We start from the raw sequence: 21,580 nt of genomic DNA, 5'->3' as shown, positions 1-21,580 counted from the left end.
TTTTTACACATTGCGGCAGCCGGTCCTCCTTTTTACACATTGCGGCAGCCAGGACCCCTTTTTACACATTGCGGCAGCCAGTCCCCCTTTGTACACATTGCAGCAGCCAGTCCCATTTCTTACACATTGCAGCAGCCAGTCCCCCTTTTTACACATTGCAGCAGCCAGTCCCATTTTTTACACATTGCGGCAGCCAGTCCTATTTTACACATTGCGGCAGCCAGTCCCATTTTTTACACATTGCGGCAGCCAGTCCCATTTTTTACACATTGCGGCAGCCAGTCCCATTTTTTACACATTGCGGCAGCCAGTCCCATTTTACACATTGCGGCAGCCAGTCCCATTTTTTACACATTGCGGCAGGCGGTGTCCGAGAGAGAGAGAGAGAGAGAGAGAGAGAGGGGGGGGGATATACTTACCTTCTCCCCGCTGACAGGCTCCTCGTGCAGCTCCCTCGGTGCAGGCAGTGAGGTGAGAAGAAGGAGGAGGGAGGGGGAGCAGGGAGCCGCAGCAGCGCTATGTTATTGGTAGTAAGCGCCGCTGCAGCATCCCCCTCTCCTTCCGTATTGGCTGCCCGGTATCCAATACAGAAGGAGAGGGGGATGCTGCAGCGGCGCTTACTACCAATAACATAGCGCTGCTGCGGCTCCCTGCTCCCCCTCCCTCCTCCTACTCCGCTGCCCGGCGCTGATGTCTTCGGTCTATCTTCACAGCGCGGCGCACGGCGCAGAGACTTAGAGGCGGCATGTAATGAGTCAATTTGACTCATTACATGCCGCTGGCCGTGCGCCCTCAGGGCAACTGCGCTGTGTGCCAAGCCCACTTGGCACACACGTAGTTACGGCCCTGACCAAGAGCACCAAGTCTGGGACACACAGCAGGACTCTGCTAATGTTAAGCAGCAAATCCATTGTGGGGGACAGTGGAGGTTAAGTGCCTCCTTCAGGTCTGGAGCCCGGCGGTGAATGCCTCCATTGTTTCCCACAGTTCCGCCACTGAGCTGGTAACAGGCTAATGTGCCTACTACTAAATCTAGCAAAGATTGTTGATGTCCAAGTCTAGAGAGACAATGGAAATAAGTCAACTGACTGGTCACAGAGTATCAGAAATAAATGAGGCAAAGCACTAAATGGCCAGGACACTAACATCACAGGCACACCATAACAGAAATGGGATTCAGATATATTTACTAGAGATGTGCGGCAGGCACTTTTTGGGTTTTGTGTTTTGGTTTTGGATCTGGATACCCGCTCATGTTTTGGATCTGGATTGGTTTTGCCAAAACCACCCTTTTGGGTTTTGGTTTTGGATCTGGATGATTTTTGAAAAAAACATGAAAACAGCTAAAATCACAGAATTTGGGGGTAATTTTGATCCTACAGTATTATTAACCTCAAGAACATTCATTTCCACTCATTTCCAGTCTATTCAGAACATCTCACACCTCACATTTTTGCTTCTGCTGCGGGGTACACTGGGCTCCATAAGGATTAACATCAGGGTGTAGAGTAGGATCTTGATCCGAGGCACCAACAGGCTCAAAGCTTTGACTGTTCCCAAGATGCACAGCACCGCCTCCTCTATAACCCCGGCGCCGTGCACAGGAGCTCAGTTTGTAAGTTGGTGCCATGCAGTAAGCAGGCACTTAACAGGAGAGCTGCCTTAGGCAGCCTATTGATAGCTTTTTTTGAAGGAAGGACAGAATTCTTCTAACAAGACTTCAGGGTTGCAGAGTGTAAAGTCTCATAGACTTTTCTGACTGCAGCTCCATCACCCCCAGCGGCGCTGTATACTCCCGCGCCCTAGTTGCCAGGTCACTGCAGCGGAGGCTCCGGTAGATAGATGTGGGTGTGGTGAGTTCAATCTGCAATCTATATTGCAGTGTAAAAATAAAGCAGCCAGTATTTACCCTGCACAGAAACAAAATAACCCACCCAAATCTAACTCTCTCTGCAAATGTTATATCTGCCCCCCTGCAGTGCACATGGTTTTGCCCAACTGCTAAAAAAATATCCTGCTGCGATCAACTTGGAATTACCCCCATAATGCAAAGAAGAAAAAAAGAGGTGCAAGATGGAATTGTCTTGGTCCCTCCCACCCATCCTTATGTTGTTTAAACAGGACATGCACAGTTTAATAAGCGCATCATTTCAGAGACAGGTGGTCCCAGTGGAAAAAGCTCACCAAGTTCTCTGAATCATAGCTAGCTACAAACATACCACCTCCATATTTGATGACTTTTCACATTATGAGAAGAGGCAAGAGGAAGTGGACAGTTTCAAGAAGGTGATTAAAAATTAGAGAGGCACATGCTATCAGGAGCAACACACAGGCTTTCACCTCCACTCCTATATTGGTGTGGAACAGAAAGGACTTCAACCAAGCAAATATATAATTATTAAATTACCACATTACTGGACAAACTGAAAAACTAGGGACCAAAGCCTCCAAAATTGTACCCCCTTCTCCATTTTCCGGGATTAAGAAAATCTCTGATTTAATGCTGGGATGCAAATAAACTGGTGTATACCACAGGATCAAGATTGGATATTTTCCCCTTCACGGAGTCTGGAGACTTATTTTGTGAAAATCTTGTGGATTTTTGTCCCCGCATTTTTTTTATTGCATTTTTATTTACATATTTTGTGGCAGATGCCTTAATTTTGTTTTTCACCGCTGCCAGTTACACACATGTGAGCATACCTGTGTGTCCCAGTTACAGGCATGTGAGCATACCTGTATGTATTGTTTATTTTATTCATATTTCATTTTTAAATAAAGCAGCCCCTTAGATGTTTTAGCAGCCCCTCCTGAGCCCCCACAGCAGCCTCGGATGGGGCAAGTTGAGTACGGGTGGGTTCAGTAAAGTACTAAGCATGGGTATCCGGACTCCAGGTCGACAACAAAAAGGTCGACACACCTTAGGTCGACGCCAATTGGTCAACACACCTTAGGTCGACATGGACAAAAGGTCGACATGGACAAAAGGTCGACAGGAACAAGTCGACATGGAAAAGGTCGACATGAGTTTTTCACAATTTTTTTCTTTTTTGGAACCTTTTCATACGTAACGATCCACGTGGACTACGATTGGAACGGTAATCTGTGCCGAGCAAAGCGAAGGCACCATGCCCGAAGCATGGCGAGCGAAGCGAGCCATGCGAGGGGACGCGGTGCACTAATTGGGGTTCCCGGTCACTCTACGAAGAAAACGACACCAAAAAAACATTAAAAACTCATGTCGACCTTTTTCCATGTCGACCTTGTTCCTGTCGACCTTTTGTCCATGTTGACCTTTTGTCCATGTCGACCTAAGGTGTGTCGACCAATTGGCGTCGACCTAAGGTGTGTCGACCTTTTTGTTGTCGACCTGGAGTCCCAGACCCCTAAGCATGACTGTGCAGTAAACATTTTTGTTATTGAGCGCCTGCCCTAGTGAAGCTTACCACTCTACAGTCCAAACTCATTTCATACTACAAGTAGGACTGTGGGAGGAAGCAATGCTAACCTCTGTGCCCACAGCATACCTCAGCCTGGCAAGACAGACATCTTCCTGGCTGTAAGCCACCATGAAACTCCATACTGGGCCTTATTTAGTAACTGTTTGTGCCTCACAGGAGCTCCTGGCCTATCTAGTTCTGCAGTGCAATGGAAAGCTGATGCAATGCAAGATCACTGAAACTCTGTTCTTCTAACACCGCAAGGTCTTGCGATAACCCTACGCAGCCCTTAGGAAAAGAAGATCCCTGTACAACAAATGCACATCTTCTAAATAAATAATCCCAAAATGTGGAACATCAATAATAAATCAAAATTAAGGTTGACTAATTGGAGCCATTCGTTTGAGTGCGTCCCTAACATGAAATAATTTAGAAGAACCTCTCTTTAATGCTCTGGCAGAAAATATCATTTTTACCTCTCTGACAGTTTTGCTGGATTATGATTAAGTCTCTTCTGAGTCACACTGACTTTGGCTACAAATGTGGTCTCTCCCCACTTTATTTAAAAACACTTTGGCAATTTTTATTTCTACCTTTGCGGCTAGTTTTCACAAATCTGTTTGTGATGTTAAAGCTTGTTTCATATCTGCTCTAGGCTGTCATTAAAACCTAGGATCAAGTACTGCAGCACCCCTGGAATTATACAGCAGCACCCCTGGATTTATACAGCATAGGCAGCACCCCTGGAGAATTACACAGCACAGCAGACAGGCAACAGCACCCCTGGACTTAAACGGCAGTGGGGCAGCACCCCTGGACTGATAGGGCAGAGGGGCAGCACCCCATATAGGGCAGCACCCCTGGAATGATGTTGCAAAAAAAAGATGTGCAAGATGTAATTGTCCTTGGGCCCTCCCACCCACCCTTACATTGTATAAACAGGACATGCACACTTTAATAAACCATTCATTTCAGCGACAGGGTCTGCCACACGACTGTGGCTGAAATGATTGGTTTGTTTGAGCCCCCACTAAAAAAAACCCAATTATTCTCTTCTTGCACAAACTGGCTCTACAGTGGCAAGATGTCGTCCTCATCCTCAGATTCCCCACCCCCTTCAGTGTTTACATCCTCATCCTTACAGAGAAATACTATTCAAACAAACCACATCATTTAGGTATCAGTGGATTGCTTACGCTATTACCCAAAGTTTCTGAACTTGACAATGACTTATGATGAATGCTCTGCAGGGGACATATAAGGGAGGATGTTCCTAGCTGGTTAACGTCCTTACCCATACTTATTATGGATTGACAAAAGCAACAGATAGCTTGACGCCTGTTGTCTGGATGTGTGGAGAAATAGTTCCACACCGAAGAGGTGGCTTTTGTGGTATCTTGCCCAGGCATGCCAATTAGCTTTTTCATCCAATAGCCAACAACTGTCCCCAGTGGTGCGTTATTCAAACAAACCACATCACCATCAGAATCCTCGTCAACTTCCTCCACAGCTCCAGCTACACCCATATCCTCCTCATCCCGGTGTACTACTACAGTGACATCCTCAATCTCAATATCAGCAACTGGACTGGCGGTGCTCCTCCCATCACTTGCAGGGGGCGTGCAAATGGTGGTAGGAGCTTCCTCTTCAAATACATTGTTGTGAAGGTCAGGCCTAGACATCGCAACCGCGTACAGTGCTAACACCCCTGCATTTTTACAACACCCCTGTAATTTTACAGCATACAAGATAAGGTCAGTGTACATTTATTTTCACTGCACCACTGTATTTTTACAGCATACAGGACCAGTGTACTTTTATTTTAACAACAGTGCCCCTGAATTTTTACAGCATACAGGGCCAGTGTACATTTATTTTCACTGCACCCCTATATTTTTACAGCATACAGGAGCAGTGTGCTTTTAATTTTTAACAACTGCACCCCTGAATTTTTTCAGCATACAAGGCCAGTGTAGTGTTATTTTAACAGCAGCACCCCTATATTTTTACAGCATACAGGAGCAGTGTGCTTTTAATTTTTAACAACTGCACCCCTGAATTTTTACAGCATACAGGGCCAGTGTAATGTTATTTTAACAGTGGTACCCCTATATTTTTACAGTATACAGGACCAGTGTGCTTATAATTTTTAACAACTGCACCCCTGAATTTTTACAGCATACAGGACCAGTGTAATATTATTTTAACAGCAGCACCCCTATATTTTACAGCATACAGGAGCAGTGTGCTTTTAATTTTTAGCAACTGCACCCCTGAATTTTTACAGCATACAGATCCAGTGTAATGTTATTTTAACAGCAGAACCGATATATTTTTACAGCATACAGGAATGGTGTGCATTTAATTTTTAACAATTGCACCCCTGAATTTTTACAGCATACAGGGCCAGTGTAATGTTATTTTAACAGCAGCACCCCTATATTTTTACAGCAAACAGGACCATTGTGCTTTTAATTTTTAACAACTGCACCCCTGAATTTTTACAGCATACAGGGCCAGTGTAATGTTATTTTAACAGCAGCACCCCTATATTTTACAGCATACAAGAGTACAGTGCCCCTGCCCCCTGTAAAACACAGTGACAGCCACAGCAACACCCATGTACAGAACAGTACAGCTGCAGCACCTGTAACAGCACATGAAACACCAGTGACAGCCAGGACAGCACCCCTAACACAGCACAGGTACACCAAAGTGACTGCAGCAGCACTCCTACAGAGCACATACTAACTCCACCCGATGCCACCACCCACAGAGAGACAGAGGTCTGTCTCCCTCACTCACTAAGTCTGGAGTGAAAATGGTGGCGATGTGCGGCTGTTTGTATGGACTCCAAAACCCGCGAGAATCCGACAGTGGGATGATGAGGTTTTGCCTCGTTCTGGTTTCCGAGTATGGTGGGAAGTACTGAGCCAGGCTCGGATACCGGCTCAGAGAATGAAGTTCGGGGGGGGGGGGAAGGGTTCAGTTCTCAGGGAACCGAACCCGCTCATCTCTAATATTTACTAACTTCTTTGAATGCAGATATTGTTCCAATGCAGTCTATCTGATTTGGATAGATTTCTCTTAGAAAACTATTTTTTCAATCTCTTTATAGCATTACAGAATGGTACCTAATGGAAATAAACTGAAGTAAGCCAAACATGCTGATCCTGATCCATTAACATTTGCAACTAAATATGTGGTTTCAGAGAACAGTGCTCAATAATCCTTTTACTTCCAGCTCGTTTTCTAAAGTATGACATAAATAACAAATTATATAATAGCATACCAGTTCTAATAAAGATATTCAGCTGCATCAAATACTGAAATATAATTAATAAAGTGTGATGCATAATTATATTATTCCGTATAAAAGAAATATTACCAAAATAAAGATCAGATTTTAATATGTTTCATACCCTATCCCCAGGTACATTTATGCCTGTGTTGCATTATATAGTGTACAACAAAGGGTATGTTTCCTTTTCTGTTTTCTATTGTCAAGGCTAGAACTGTATCTAGGCTAAGTTCATCAAAAATTAATAAACCTTCCATAAAAATGTGCTTTGAGAAGTACTATCTGGTGCTTGCCAGGCTACACCCATGAATGTTTGCAATTATTTTGTAAATGAATACTCAGATGCTATTGCATGTCCGGAAGATAACAATGCCTCTTATGTGGCTTAGGGAATTACTGAGCAGCTTCTAGCCCTTGTTGCATGCAGTATATTTTTCAAACAACCACAAAAGTCAAACGCATGTTTCTGCAAGATAAGTTCAAAACAGCAGCACAAATATGATTTTATGCACAGAAAATTCCCCAAGCCAAACATTCTATAATAATATTTAGGACTTTGAAGTTTGTTAGTACGGCAAACATACTCTGAATTCAGACTTCTTAGAAAACTTTTCATGACACTCCACTTAAAAATAACAGACTGCTCAAATTAATTCATATATCAATGTTTTTAAATGATTATATATGCTACAAGACAGATTTCTTATTCATGAATAAATAAAAGAAGCTTATAATTAAAAAAAGTTTTGTAGAACATCTAAGTGTGATCAAATGTGAGGATGTCATCAGTTCCAGCTATCAAATATCATCTATCAACACAGATATGGGCTTCCAAATTTTGTAGCCTAGAAAACAGAACTCCTTACAATAAACAATTCTCAATAGATGAGACTTCAAAACCCAAGTCATGGAAAATAATAAAGCAAAATTTCAGCAATCAAGGGGTATGTATTAGCTCTTTATGTAAAAATGTTCCAGAAAAATTAGACGTTTTTGAGAAAAATATAAAAAATGTAAAATTATATCAGTAAATGTAAAAGTATTTTTGGAAAGTTAATTTGTAAACGTTTTTGAGAGTATACAGTCTCACCATCAAAAAAAAGTGCTCTGCTGATATTTTTGGTAAATAGTGCTTTCCTTACCGTGAGGTCCATTTACAGGCACGGTGTGCTTTGTCCATAAATCTTATATTGACAAACAAATCAACAATGGTATTTGGATCATGGAATACTGAAAACTGGTCTCAGTCTTTTCTTCTAAGCCAGGGCAGCCAGTCTCACATCTTTCCAGAGATATCTCTGTAGCAATTCTAGAGGCAGCAATTTTATAGGGTCACCAGGGCAAGGTCCAACACTATCATAACTAGGGTGGTCTTATAGGTTTTAAAAATCATAATTGTACCCTCCTTTTTGCAGATAAGATTAGATGGTAGGCTGGTATATAGCTCTGCTCTCACTGGTAAGAAAAAGTTAGGTTATTAAGTAATCTGTGTCCCATCAAGTTCCACCTAGTAGAAAGTTTGTACGTGCAGCAGCATCATCTACTCTTTGTGGTTGTAAAAGTAGACCTAAAATAGCAGAAAACATGGGATTTGGATCGAGACCTGCTACCCTACCTACTTTTGTCAGATTTAGCACAGGTATTCCCAGTGATGAACTGAGGATGCAGTAGCGTGGATAGTTACATTAAGGTTATCTAGTCAGATTGCAAATATATATTATTGAAGCTATACATGTTCTACAGGTTATTGAGGTGTCTTCATTGTACAGTGTGTGCCATAGATCTCCAGATTAGTCTGGATCACAGACTTTTGTTTTTCAGGTAAGAAAAGATTGCAAATGCCATTCCTGTATACTGTGTCTGAGGTTAGCAGAGTGCTTAATGAGCTCTGTGCTATGTGACCACTGACAAGGAATTTGAGGCCTTATTTTGCCATGTGCGCATGACAGAATAATAGTTGTCCTGTTGGAGAGGGAAGCCTTCCTACCTGAGTAGTAAGTGAAAGAAGAGGAAGGAGCTGTAGAGTAAACGAGGGAAGAGAAGGGCAGTGGTGTTCTTTGCTAGAAATTCTGCTGTCTCATTTTTGCTATGGGGCTCCCAAAGTTCTTTTAATGCCCCTGCCTTGCAACACTCTAGTGTGATACTCTCACCTTTTAGTTGCAGCACCATAGTGTATCCGAGGGTGGGGTTCCTGTGGAGGAGGTAGTGGGAAATGAGGTATAGGTGCTCCTACTTTCTTTTGTTAGACAGTTGAATCAAAATAAATTGGTTAAGTGGATAAGAATGAAAATTATAAAAAGCAATGAATGTATAGTGATTTCAGTGAGGAAAAAACAATGGGGGTGATTCATGTCCGGTCGCTATATAGTGAAAAATGGAATATACTGATGTTCTGTATATTGCGCATGCATCTGACCCGTACTGTGCATGTGCAGTATGGGTTCTACATTGTTGGTGTAGTAAGGCTGTAGACGTCAGTTGATTGACAGTCTGCAGTCATTTGGGGGCAGTGAGGTGTGATCAAGATGGCCTCTATTTCACGAAAAGAAGATGTGTTACCTCCATTTTGATGGAGTGCCGAGGCCTGGGTGTCCGTCTTCTGATGGAGATTTCCTGGCCTCAGTGATGGAGCTGTGACGGCCGGTCTGTGTAACCTCATGTGTTATACAGCCCTTGGTTGCAGGTGATCCAATGCTGCACCCTCGGAGAGGATCACATCACACATGCATGCAGGGGGCTTCTACTTATACAAGATGCCTCTTGCTGCACTGCCATATGCAAGTAAGCAACAGCAATGCTCTTTCCAGCCACATCTGAATCTCTCCCCATGTTAGCTGGGGAATAAAAGGGAGAGTATATAATCAGTAACTGAGATAGCAAAGATAATGGTGTGATATTTTTAGCTACTAACTGTGGAGGAAATAAAATGGAGTAAATTAAATAAATGACAGGTTTGGGAGATACAAAAATGCAGTCTGGAGTTATGCAGGGAATAAATAATATGTGAAAAAAACAAAAAATTAAACAGATTTCAGGTGATAAATGCATTTTACAAATGAATCAGTTTCACCTGTACAAAGTGTCATCTGAAATAACCTTCATTTTTATCTCCCCCTCAAACAATGATTAGCCTATTATACCTGCACTGCCTATCCTATTAACCTGTGACCTTGTGTACCATGTGAGACAGCCATCTTGATCACACCATGTGAGACAGCCATCTAGGTTACAATGGGTTGGATAAGCAATTTGTGGGGAGAAACAAGGTACAGAGGGCCTGATTTTGTGTTGCCACATCCACGGCCGATTTTCCTTATGGCCATAGCAGGCTAGTTACTTCCTTATGATAATGTAAGAATCCAACCATGCATGCCAAAGATCCTTACATTGTTTGGGATAAACGATGTACAGTATGGAGATAAGATTACACTATGGGGAGATACAAAATACAAAATAGAATAAATGAACAAAAAAAGCAGTATATACAGAATCATCAGTTCGTACAAATCATACATCCGGTCAGCCAAGCGCAGGGGTACTGCTATACTGCTTCACAAAGATCTTCCTATAGTCATTCACGATTCTTATCACGACGACAATGGTAGATTTGTAATCCTCTCGGGCACCCTCAACCAGCAGCCTATCACTTTGGCGTCCGTATATGCCCCAAACATGCAGCAGGGTTCCTTTTTTGGGACCTTCTCCGACCAGCTAGCTAAATTCCCGAACTCCAAAATCATAATTGCAGGGGATTGTAACGTTACTCTTGACCCTCACTTTGATAGGTCTCACCCAGTTACGGGGACGTCCTCTCACACGAGATTGTCTAAACTTCTACGGAACTGTATCTCCTCTCACAACTTGTACGATAGTTGGAGGACGCTGTATCCTTCCGCCAGAGGCTTCACGCACTACTCACCCCCACACGATCTTTACACCCACATAGACTACATCTTTGTTGACCGTGATTCCACTCAGTGCCTCCGCAGGGCACAAGTAATCCCCACTACTTGGTCAGACCACTACGCCCTTTTCTTGGACATTACTGTCCCTCATACTCTCTCGTCCCCTCGGACATGGCGTTTACAGGAGTCTCTTCTTCTTAAACCCTCTAACATTGTCGACATTACCACCATGATTCAGACTTACTGTGCTGAAAACAGCTCTCTGGATATATATCTTCTGCAGTGTTATGGGAGGCTCATAAGGCAACGTTACGTGGCCACCTTATTAATCTTGCCTCAGCACATAAGAAGATAGAGACTAAACGTATTCGCGACTTGGAAACGGAACTAACTTCCCTAACCCTTCTTCACCAGCGCTTCCCGAAAAAGCGTCTTTACACTAAGATCCTCTCACTTAAGGGACAGCTGTCACAAATTCTCATGAAAAAAACGGTTAAATCACTCCTATGGATCCGCCAGAAATTTTCTGAAAAGTCAGATAGAGCTGACACTTTGTTGGCTCGTCGCCTCCGAGCTAAAAGGACACAAAACCGCATACTCGCTCTGAAATGCTCTGACGGATCCGTGACTTGTGACCCCAAAATTATGGCCTCGCAATTTCATGATTATTATGAATCACTCTACAACTTACCTCCACCTGCTAATATTGATTCATCTCACACTTCCAACATCCAGCATTACCTCACCACCTGTCGCTTACCAAAACTTTCTGCTTCAGACCTAGAAACGCTTAACGCCCCTATCTCCAACGAGGAAATTCTGGTCACAATATCTCAGTTGCGCCGTTCGTCCGCCCCAGGTCCCGATGGCTATACGGCCATCTATTACAAAAAATTTGCGCACTCACTCCTCCCCATGCTTCACTCGTTATTCAACTCTTTACTGGAACTAGGCTCCCTGGATGCAGCCACCACCAGGGCTAACATTATCGTTATACCCAAACCTGACTGTGACCCGCTTGAAATGTCAAATTATAGACCCATTTAATTGTTAAATACAGACCTTAAGTTGTTCGCTAAAATTCTTGCGAATAGATTAGCCCCATTTCTACCGACCTTAGTACATCCGGATCAAGTCGGCTTTATTCCTAATCGACAGGCGGCGGACAATACTCGCCGGCTTATCAACCTTATCCACCTCTCTCAACGGGAGTCCCTTCCGACCCTGGTGGTGGCTTTGGATGCAGAAAAAGCCTTTGATAGGGTAGCATGGCCCTTTATTCGCCAAACCTTGGAAAACATGGGCGTACATGGTGCCTTTTATAATGCCGTCACCTCACTTTACTATAATCCCTCTGCCTCCATTCTCGTCAACGGTCTGGCTTCCCCGTCACTTTCTATTAGAAATGGCACCCGGCAGGGCTGCCCACTTTCCCCATTGCTATTTGCTCTAGTGATGGAGCCTTTGGCAGCCAAAATCAGACTGAATACCAACATCTCGGGCATTACGGTAGGGAACCACGACTTCAAGATAGCGTTGTATGCGGATGACGTCATTCTCACTTTAACTGACCCACTCATATCTCTACAACACCTGTTTGAGGAGATTCAAACTTATAGTCGTCTATCTAATTACAAACTCAACGCTGATAAAACAGAAATCCTGGATATACACGTGACTCCCCGGGACCTACGCCTCCTTCAGTCCTCTTACCCGTTTAAATGGCAACACACTAAACTTAAGTACCTAGGAATCTACCTAACAAAGTCTTACGCATCATTATACACAGCCAACTTCCCGCGTCTATTCGCATCTATACGTACAGACCTTGGGGGCTGGAATAAATTCTTTATCTCCTGGCTTGGGCGTATAGCTGCTATCAAAATGAATATACTTCCACGTTTGCTATATCTTTGGCAGACCCTCCCTATCCATATACCGACCAAAATCTTGAAGAATCTGCAAAGGGATCTTTCGATCTTTATCTGGGCTGGAAAGAAACCCAGAGTCAAGATACGACTACTCCAGCAACATCGTGACTCAGGGGGCCTCGGTATGCCAGATCTGATTAACTATTATCGAGCCACACATTTGGCCTCCTGTGTTCTCTGGCACTCACCTCCTGAACAGAGATTATGGACGCTTTTGGAAGCTCAAGTAATAAATGTATATTCGCCTTCAACCCTGTTATGGTGCGCGCCTCGCGCCCGCCCGGCCTCGTCTCTCTTGTTGCTGACGATGCGCTCTGCATTATCGGTGTGGTATCAATGCACCCGCTATTATCGTCTTCGTTCCTATAATCCGTTGCTGACTCCCCTCTGGAACAATACCAAGTTCCCCCCAGGTACCAACCACCTTGCTTTTAAACACTGGACTTCTCATAATGTCCTTTTCCTGATTGATCTGGCACCCCTTTCTTCATTCCCCTTGTTTGCGGACCTGCAATCACGCTTCTCTCTTCCTCACTCATCTTTCTATCAATTCCTGCAAATTCGTCACTTTTATTCTACTCTAAGAAACACTGCTCACTCTACACCCAAAACTGCATTTGAATGTTTATGTTGTGGTCAACGTTCTACAAAAGGTTTGTTATCTGCCATTTACCGAATCTTACTATCACATAATTCCCCTGCGAAAGAGTCTCATGAAATAGCATGGGAACGAGATATAGGGGAGACTTTAACTATCGAAGAGTGGGCTGACATCAAACAGGAAATTGCTAAAAGCTCCTTGTCGGTTTGTATCACAGAAAATTCTTATAAAATTTACTACCGATGGTACCTTGTGCCATCTAGACTTCAGGCTATCTACCCTTCCTGTTCTGATAGATGTTGGAGACTTTGTGGACAGAGAGGAACTATGCTGCATGTTTGGTGGTCCTGTGGGATTGCCCGTCGCTACTGGCAACAAATTCATAAACTAATACTAGAAATCACCGATGTGGTCATCCCAGACTCCCCATCTTACTCTCTACTTTTGCGCCCAGTCCCAGACACGCCAAGCCATCTACTAAAACTTATCAAGCACATTTTAAATATGGCCAAATGCCAAATTGCAGCGAATTGGAAATCCACCTCTTCCCCTACTCTTCCCGCCACTATTAATGCTATATGGACCACATACAAGCTGGAACGCATCACCGCCTGCCCTTCATGACACATCGGTCATTTTTATACGCACTTGGACGCCATGGACAACGTACTTCAATGCTGAATCGCCATTGACAACCATCTGATCCACTCTCTATATAGATGGCAGAAATCGATCTAGTGACCAACTTTGTCTGGCCGACGCTCCCACCCCTCCTCCCCTCTTTATTATCTCTTGCTCTTACTTTCTTTTTCCTCTTTTCACGTTTTGCTCTTTCTGTAACTATACTGAAGTTTCCATTACCTTTCTTTGTTATTCGATAACTTGGATCACTACGACCTGTGCTGTTAGTATGTGTTTATGCTGTTTTTTTTTTGTACAGCCTCAATTTTATGCACCTCCTATATTGATCCACAAATATTGTCTAACGTTTATGTTTCTGTGTTTCTTAATACATAAACCAATAAAACGTATTTAAAAAAATAATAATCATACATCCGATCCATGACAGTACCAGAAAATGCTGCTGTTTTTGTTACAGTGCTGAGGATCAGCAATATGGATAGATTTGATGCATCAAATAAACATTGATTCACATTGGGAACATTTTTAAATGCAAATGAAATACATGTAATAATGGAAAAAAGTAAATATTGGAAGCTATATTGAGGGGGTCAAAAGTTTATTTAAGGAGATGAGAAAGTAGGGCTAGCCTACGGTTGCAGGAGGGCCCGTGACTGTCTGGACTTCAGTAAATAGTCTGTGAGGCCCAAAAGGAGGGAAGATTGGTAGTTGTTGGTGGCAGGACAGGGATGTAAGTTACAACAGCACTGGAGGCCAACTAGATGGGGAGGCAAGCAATGAGACAAGTTTGCAGAGATGAAGCAGTCAATGGAAAAGGTCAGCATTGAGTAGGAGAACCGAAGAGTAGGGAGTGGACAGCAGAAAGTAGGAGTGATGGATGAGCTATAAAGAAGGAAGAGCATAATTGTGAAAATGCAGAACAGATTCCAGGCCAGGCAGAAATTTCCCTTGAGGTAGAGTGATGAGTGTACAGTCAAGCGCCGTCACCTGCCCCTGACTCTCTCTTTTTTTATTTCTTACATCACAGACTCACTCCAGTAATCTGATTGGTTATCTCAGAGAGGTAATGACATCCTGCATAAGGCAGAGCAGAGTAGCAGTATACTGTTACCTGCCACTGGGTTAGATAAATGGGTCTAATTAAAAAAAACTGTTTGGGTTGGAAAAGAAAAGCCAAGAAAAATAGCTGCATGAGGAAAAAAATGAATGGGCTGACTTATCATACTGTACGACACAAGTTTTAAAACTCATGGCGTATGATAAATGGTGCTCCAGCCAATCAGCTCTTAACTATCGAATGTTTGAGAAATGACAGTTAGGAGCTGATTGGCTGGAGCACCATTTATCACATGCCAAGAGTTTTAAAACTTAGTGGGTGGGATTCAATTCTTTTCACCCCTTTTCACATCCGTTCTGTTTCTGCCCTCAAGGGCGTGGTATCATTATTTCAGCTCGCTACCCACGAAGTAGGGAGGCACCCACCCTTTACACAGCTAAACCTAATCAATATGGGCGCAATATGCGTGATAACGGAGATCATTTTAGAAAGGAAATTGGGCGTGATATGTCATTTGAATCCCACCCATTGTGTATGATAAAACACATTGATAAATTGGCCCCTAAAAGAGAAACCAGGTGCCTGGGTAGTAAAAACAGAAGCTCTGTGGATATAAAAGCTGGGAGGGGCGATATAGGTAAAGGAGAGGGGGGAAGTGAAAATAGAGTAGTGTATGGAGAACAGTGCTGGGGTGGGATGTATCAAAGCATACAATGCAGTAAAACCTCAAAAAGCAGCTGTTTTCAGAGATTTATTGCAATACATATGGATTCCTATATGTATAAAAGGTACGCAGTAGATATCAGAGATATCCTCTGTGGCCTTGCGGCACAGCAAGCCTCATATAATTCTATGCCTATTTGCATAGGCGTGCGCAGAACATTTTATTAGGGGGTGCACCATCGGAGGGGCGTGGTTAGCACCACCTACTGGTCGTGTCTAGTACCGCCTATTGACACTCAATACAATAACAAATCATATACCGCAAGAGGCGTGGCCACTGCAAACACGTGTCAATATGACACGCCATCTGTTTCTCATCACTCTTGGAGCATTCCTTTCTATTCCATATGACCTTACCTATATGGTGGTTTCTTACAACAGGGAACCTCTGAAGAAATGCCCTCCCTGGGCAGAGAGCATCTTCAGTCTATAATCACTATTCATGTAGGAAATCGTATGGTCCGGAAGATGCCTGTTTGTGTAGGAATATAACCAAGATCATCAACATGCAAAAGACGTTCAACAAGACTCGTGTCATCTTCTGCCCCCGGCATCTCTCAGCCGCACCATCATCTCTTCCCTGTGTCTCTCAGCCCCTCCATCACCTCCTCTCCCTGCATCGTCTCTCACCCTCACAATCATGCCCTCCCTGCTTAATCTCTCATCCACCCACACCATCATCTCCCTGCCATGCATCTCTCACAATCCACCTCACTTTGTATCTCTCAGTCTCCCCCTTCTCTCTGTGCCTCTCAGTCCCCCATTCACTCTGTGCCTCTCAACCTTCATTCTGCGTCTTTCAGCCTCACACCCTTCACATTGTCTCTCAGCCTGCCCCCTTCATTCTGTGTCTTCCAGCCTCCCATCCTTCACTCCGTGTCTCTCAGCCTGCCCTCTTCACTTTGTGTCTTCCAGCCACCCACCCTTCACTCCGTGTCTCTCAGCCTGCCCCCTTCATTCTGTGTCTTCCAGCCACCCACCCTTCACTCCGTGTCTCTCAGCCTGCCCTCTTCATTCTGTGTCTTCCAGCCTACCACCCTTCACTCCGTGTCTCTCAGCCTGCCCTCTTCACTCTGTGTCTTCCAGCCTCCCACCCTTCACTCCGTGTCTCTCAGCCTGCCCTCTTCACTCTGTGTCTTCCAGCCTCCCATCCTTCACTCCGTGTCTCTCAGCCTGCCCTCTTCATTCTGTGTCTTCCAGCCTCCCACCCTTCACTCCGTGTCTCTCAGCCTGCCCTCTTCACTTTGTGTCTTCCAGCCTCCCACCCTTCACTCCGTGTCTCTCAGCCTGCCCTCTTCACTTTGTGTCTTTCAGTCTCCACCTCCCTTCACTCTCTGTCCAGTGCCGCTTACACACAATGCCCATAGTAGTAATGCCCCTTACACAATTACCCTAGTTGTGCTCCTTACACAATGCCTACTGTAATTGTGGCCATTACACAATGCCCATGCAGTAGTTGTGCCCCTTACACATTGCCCAGACAGTAGTTGAGCCCCTTACACAATGCCCAGACAGTAGTTGTGCCCCTTATACAATTCCCACAAAAGCAGTGCCTCTTACACAATGTTCATAGTAGTGCCCTTTACATAATGCCCATAGTAGTAGTGCCCCTTACACAATGCTTACTGCAGTTGTGTCCATTACACAATTCCCATTGTAGTAGTAGTGCCCCTTACACAATGCCCACAATAGTAATGCCCCTTATACAATGCCCACACAGTAGCTGTATCCCTTAAACAATGCCTATATATTAGTGACCCTTGCACAGTGCCCATAGTAATAGTGCTACTCACGCAATGCCCATAGTAATAGTGCCCCTCACGCAATGCCCATAGTAATAGTGCCCCTCACGCAATGCCATAGTAATAGTGCCCCTCACGCAATGCCCATAGTAATAGTGCCCCTCACGCAATGCCCATAGTAATAGTGCCCCTCACGCAATGCCATAGTATTAGTGCCCCTCACGCAATGCCCATAGTAATAGTGCCCCTCACGCAATGCCATAGTAATAGTGCCCCTCACGCAATGCCCATAGTAATAGTGCCCCTCACGCAATGCCCATAGTAATAGTGCCCCTCACGCAATGCCCATAGTAATAGTGCCCCTCACGCAATGCCCATAGTAATAGTGCCCCTCACGCAATGCCCATAGTAATAGTGCCCCTCACTCAATGCCCATAGTAATAGTGCCCCTCACGCAGTGCCCATAGTAATAGTGCCCCTCCATAATGCCCATAGTAATAGTGCCCCTCACGCAATGCCCATAGTAATAGTGCCCCTCACGCAATGCCATAGTAATAGTGCCCCTCACATAATGCCCATAGTAATAGTGCCCCTCACGCAATGCCATAGTAATAGTGCCCCTCACATAATGCCCATAGTAATAGTGCCCCTCACGCAATGCCCATAGTAATAGTGCCCCTCACGCAATGCCATAGTAATAGTGCCCCTCACATAATGCCCATAGTAATAGTGCCTCTTACACAATACCTTTAGTTGTGGCCCTTACGATATTCTTCCTCCGATTCCTCCTCCTCCTCCTAGGAACGCTGTTATGTGGCGTGGCAAACACGAGTAGAGAGAGAAGTGAGCACAGGCGCGCTGGCGGACGCGCGGCGTGTCGTCAAGAAGCAGAGCCGGGAGAACTAGGTTCCGTGACTTCCGTCTCTTCACTGCAGTGTGCACCCAGTGCGGCGGCGGCCACTACTAAAGTAAACTGACAGTCCCTCCTGATCGGGCAGCAGGCGGCGGGGACTGTAAAGATCAACACTCGTCTCGGCAGTCACTGCAGCAGTGCTGCTGCAGGCGTAGCATGTGTGCGGGGGGTGCCGGACATTAGGGGGTGCATGTGCGCACCAGGCACCCCCCGTGCGCACGCCTATGCCTATTTGCAAATAGCTTTTCCGATATAGGGGCTAATTCAGACCTGATCGCTGCTGTGCGTTTTCGCACAGCAGCGATCAGGTCTGAACTGCGCATGTGCCGGCGCCGCAGTGTGCCAGCGCATGGCAGACAGCCGACGGCTGTCTTAGCCCTGCGATCGCTTCTGCATGATTGACAGGCAGAGGCGGTCGCTGGGCGGAGGGAGCTGGCCGGCGGTGTTTGGCCGCCGTTTAGGGGTCTCGGGCCGGGCAATGCAGGCATGTCCGGACTGCTCAGGGGAAAGGCGGGCCACAGCAGCTGTGTGACATCACACGCAGACGCTGCGACCCAGGCAGCGACGAGTAGCTCCCTGCCAGCGCGCAGGAGCTGCGCTGGTAGGGAGCTACTCTTCCAGTACAAAAGCTTTTGTACTTGTGTGTGGGGAGTCGGGTCTGACATGCCGGGCGGACTAAACCTGTGCTGGGCGTCCCCCCGCATGTCTGAAGACTGATCGTAGCACATCTACGATCAGGTCTGAATTAGGCCCATAGATCTGTCCCGGAATGTAAGTATTGCTGCATACCAGTGTAAATAAATTCCAATATGCATGCAAATATAAGCATGCACATTGGAATTTATAAGCAGCAGTATGTATTGCAATGTTTTTGCAATATATGATACATCTCACCTATGGAGAGAAAAGAAGGTAAAATACAGTAGTTAACTGAGAGTACTAGGTGGAGAAAAAAATAACAGGGCAAAAATATGGAGTTAAGCGTAGAAAGTAGAGCTTGAGGGTGAGATGCATCAAGCCTTACAATGGAGAAGTTGTCCATAGCAACCATTCAGCTTATGCATATCATTTTACACATCTAGTACAGGCTATAAAAAGACAGAAGCTAGTAAGTAGTGGCTATGGGCATCTTCTCCACTTTATCTCTTTGAAACGTTTGATACATCTCCCTAATGTGGACTGGGGCATAAATGGCCAACCATAGGGGCTTATGCTTTAGGAGTGTGTCAGCCACCGTGCATGGGTGGGGGGTGGGGGGGGAGGGGGGATGTGTTCATCCACCACTTAGGCTTGACTATCCATTAGAGCAGAGGTTCTCAAACTCGGTCCTCGGGAAGCCCACACAGTGCATGTTTTGCAGGTAACCCAGCAGGTGCACAGGTGTATTAATTACTCACTGACACATTTTAAAAGGTCCACATGTGGAGCTAATTATTTCACTTGCGATTCTGTGAGGAGACCTGCAAAACATGCACTGTGCGGGCCCCCGAGGACCGAGTTTGAGAACCTCTGCATTAGAGAGTGCATATCGGAGCGCCTTTGTAAATAGTGCATCCATGATAATGTACCAGATTGATAACAGCAATGCACTGTTGTGAATACACCATAGTCCTGGTAATTTAGTATAATATAAAATATGTATAATAAGTACATGACAGTGATCTGTATATACCACACTAATGTACTGTATATGTGATATTGGAAACCTAACTATTGACCAACCAGTGTCGAAAACTCAATAATTGCATTAGGTAAAAAAAATGCCATTCCATTCTAATCACTGACAGGAACTGTGTTCATTATCCAAAAGCCCATAGCCATTAAGAGGAGGTGGCAGGGGTGTGTTATGACCACCCATGTGATTGGTAGTAGGGTGAATTGTGATACAGTTACTATAGAAGTGAACCAAGCATCCATGTTCATCAGTGTTCCTGCTCCACCAGGTAACTAACCCTCTAATAGAGTAACAATGTGTAGTTTGAATGCACTTTTTGGAACCTGGCCCCTAAAGGGCCCCATATACTAGAACGATAATGTCCGATTTCCACCGATTTCGGACATTCGGACCGATATATCACATGAAATCGGGCATTTCAGATGTGTTTCACATCCGATCCAATCCAATGCGCGTTCCCGTGAGCATCGGATCGGATCCCCTAGATTGAATGTGCTGCACTCATGATATGTCGGACCCTGCAGGCATGGCTGGGATCGCACAAGATACATCGTATGCAAAAGGACTGCATACGATGTATCTTATGCGTTCCTGCCCCCCAGGAAGCTGCTGGGGTGATCGCCTGCAACATGAGGGTCCGACATGTCGCAGTAGTGTATGGGGCCCTTAAAGGAGGTGGGCCCTTAGGTAGTGGGGCCCATCAGGGATTTACCTGTGCTCCTATGGAACACCCCAACACTGCATCTCCCCCCTAAGTGAGAAACAACAGGGTTTAGAGGAGAAATTAAAGTAAGAGAAAAATAAAGAAATGTTTGTGTGTGGTTGACAAATCAAGTTTGCTAATAAAGAGTAATTAACTGATATAAACTCACATGAATGGTATTAGAGCATTAAATACAATTAGCAAATAAAAACAAATATACAGTAGGTGGAATTTTGTTCTTGAAATAGCAAAATTATTCATACTTACAAGTTTGCTCTAACAACATATTTTGACATTTTTATCTTGAGATAACATTTTGAAATCAGTATATGACATGATCACTAGGTCAACATGGAAAAAGGTCGACAAGAGTTTTTCACAATTTTTTTCATTGTTTGACCTTTTTCATACTTAATGATCTACGTGGACTACAATTGGGAATGGTAACCTGTGCCGAGCGCAGCGAGGCACCATGCCCAAAGCATGGCAAGCAAAGCGAGCTATGCGAGGGGATACGGTGCACTAATTGGGGTTCCCCATTACTTTTCGAAGAAAACAACACCAAAAAAAGTAAAAAAAACTTATGTCGACCAAGCAAATGTCGCCCAATGACCATGTCGACCTAGTGATCATGTCGACCTAAAGCATGTCAACCAAATGTGGTCGACCCAATGTATGTCAACCTAACTCATGTCAACCTAATGAACCACACCCAGTTAATTCTGGTAAGCCGCCACAGAAGCTCTATTTCAAACTCTGCATATGATACCGAATGCCTGACTTCATCCTGTAATTAATTATCATGATGTCACTCAGTTTCAAATTCTCAGAGTTTCAGATTTTTTAAGGTGCTGGAGATTTGACATTGGGCAGTGGTCTGTATGCAGCACATACTGTATGGAGTAAGTAACAACAGGGTTGGTCTTCAGTTTGCCGGCTGTCGGTAT

The sequence above is a fragment of the Pseudophryne corroboree genome, chromosome 1 (genome assembly GCF_028390025.1).
Source record: "Pseudophryne corroboree isolate aPseCor3 chromosome 1, aPseCor3.hap2, whole genome shotgun sequence".
NCBI classification, from domain to species: domain Eukaryota; kingdom Metazoa; phylum Chordata; class Amphibia; order Anura; family Myobatrachidae; genus Pseudophryne; species Pseudophryne corroboree.
This window is presented reverse-complemented; position numbering follows the sequence as displayed.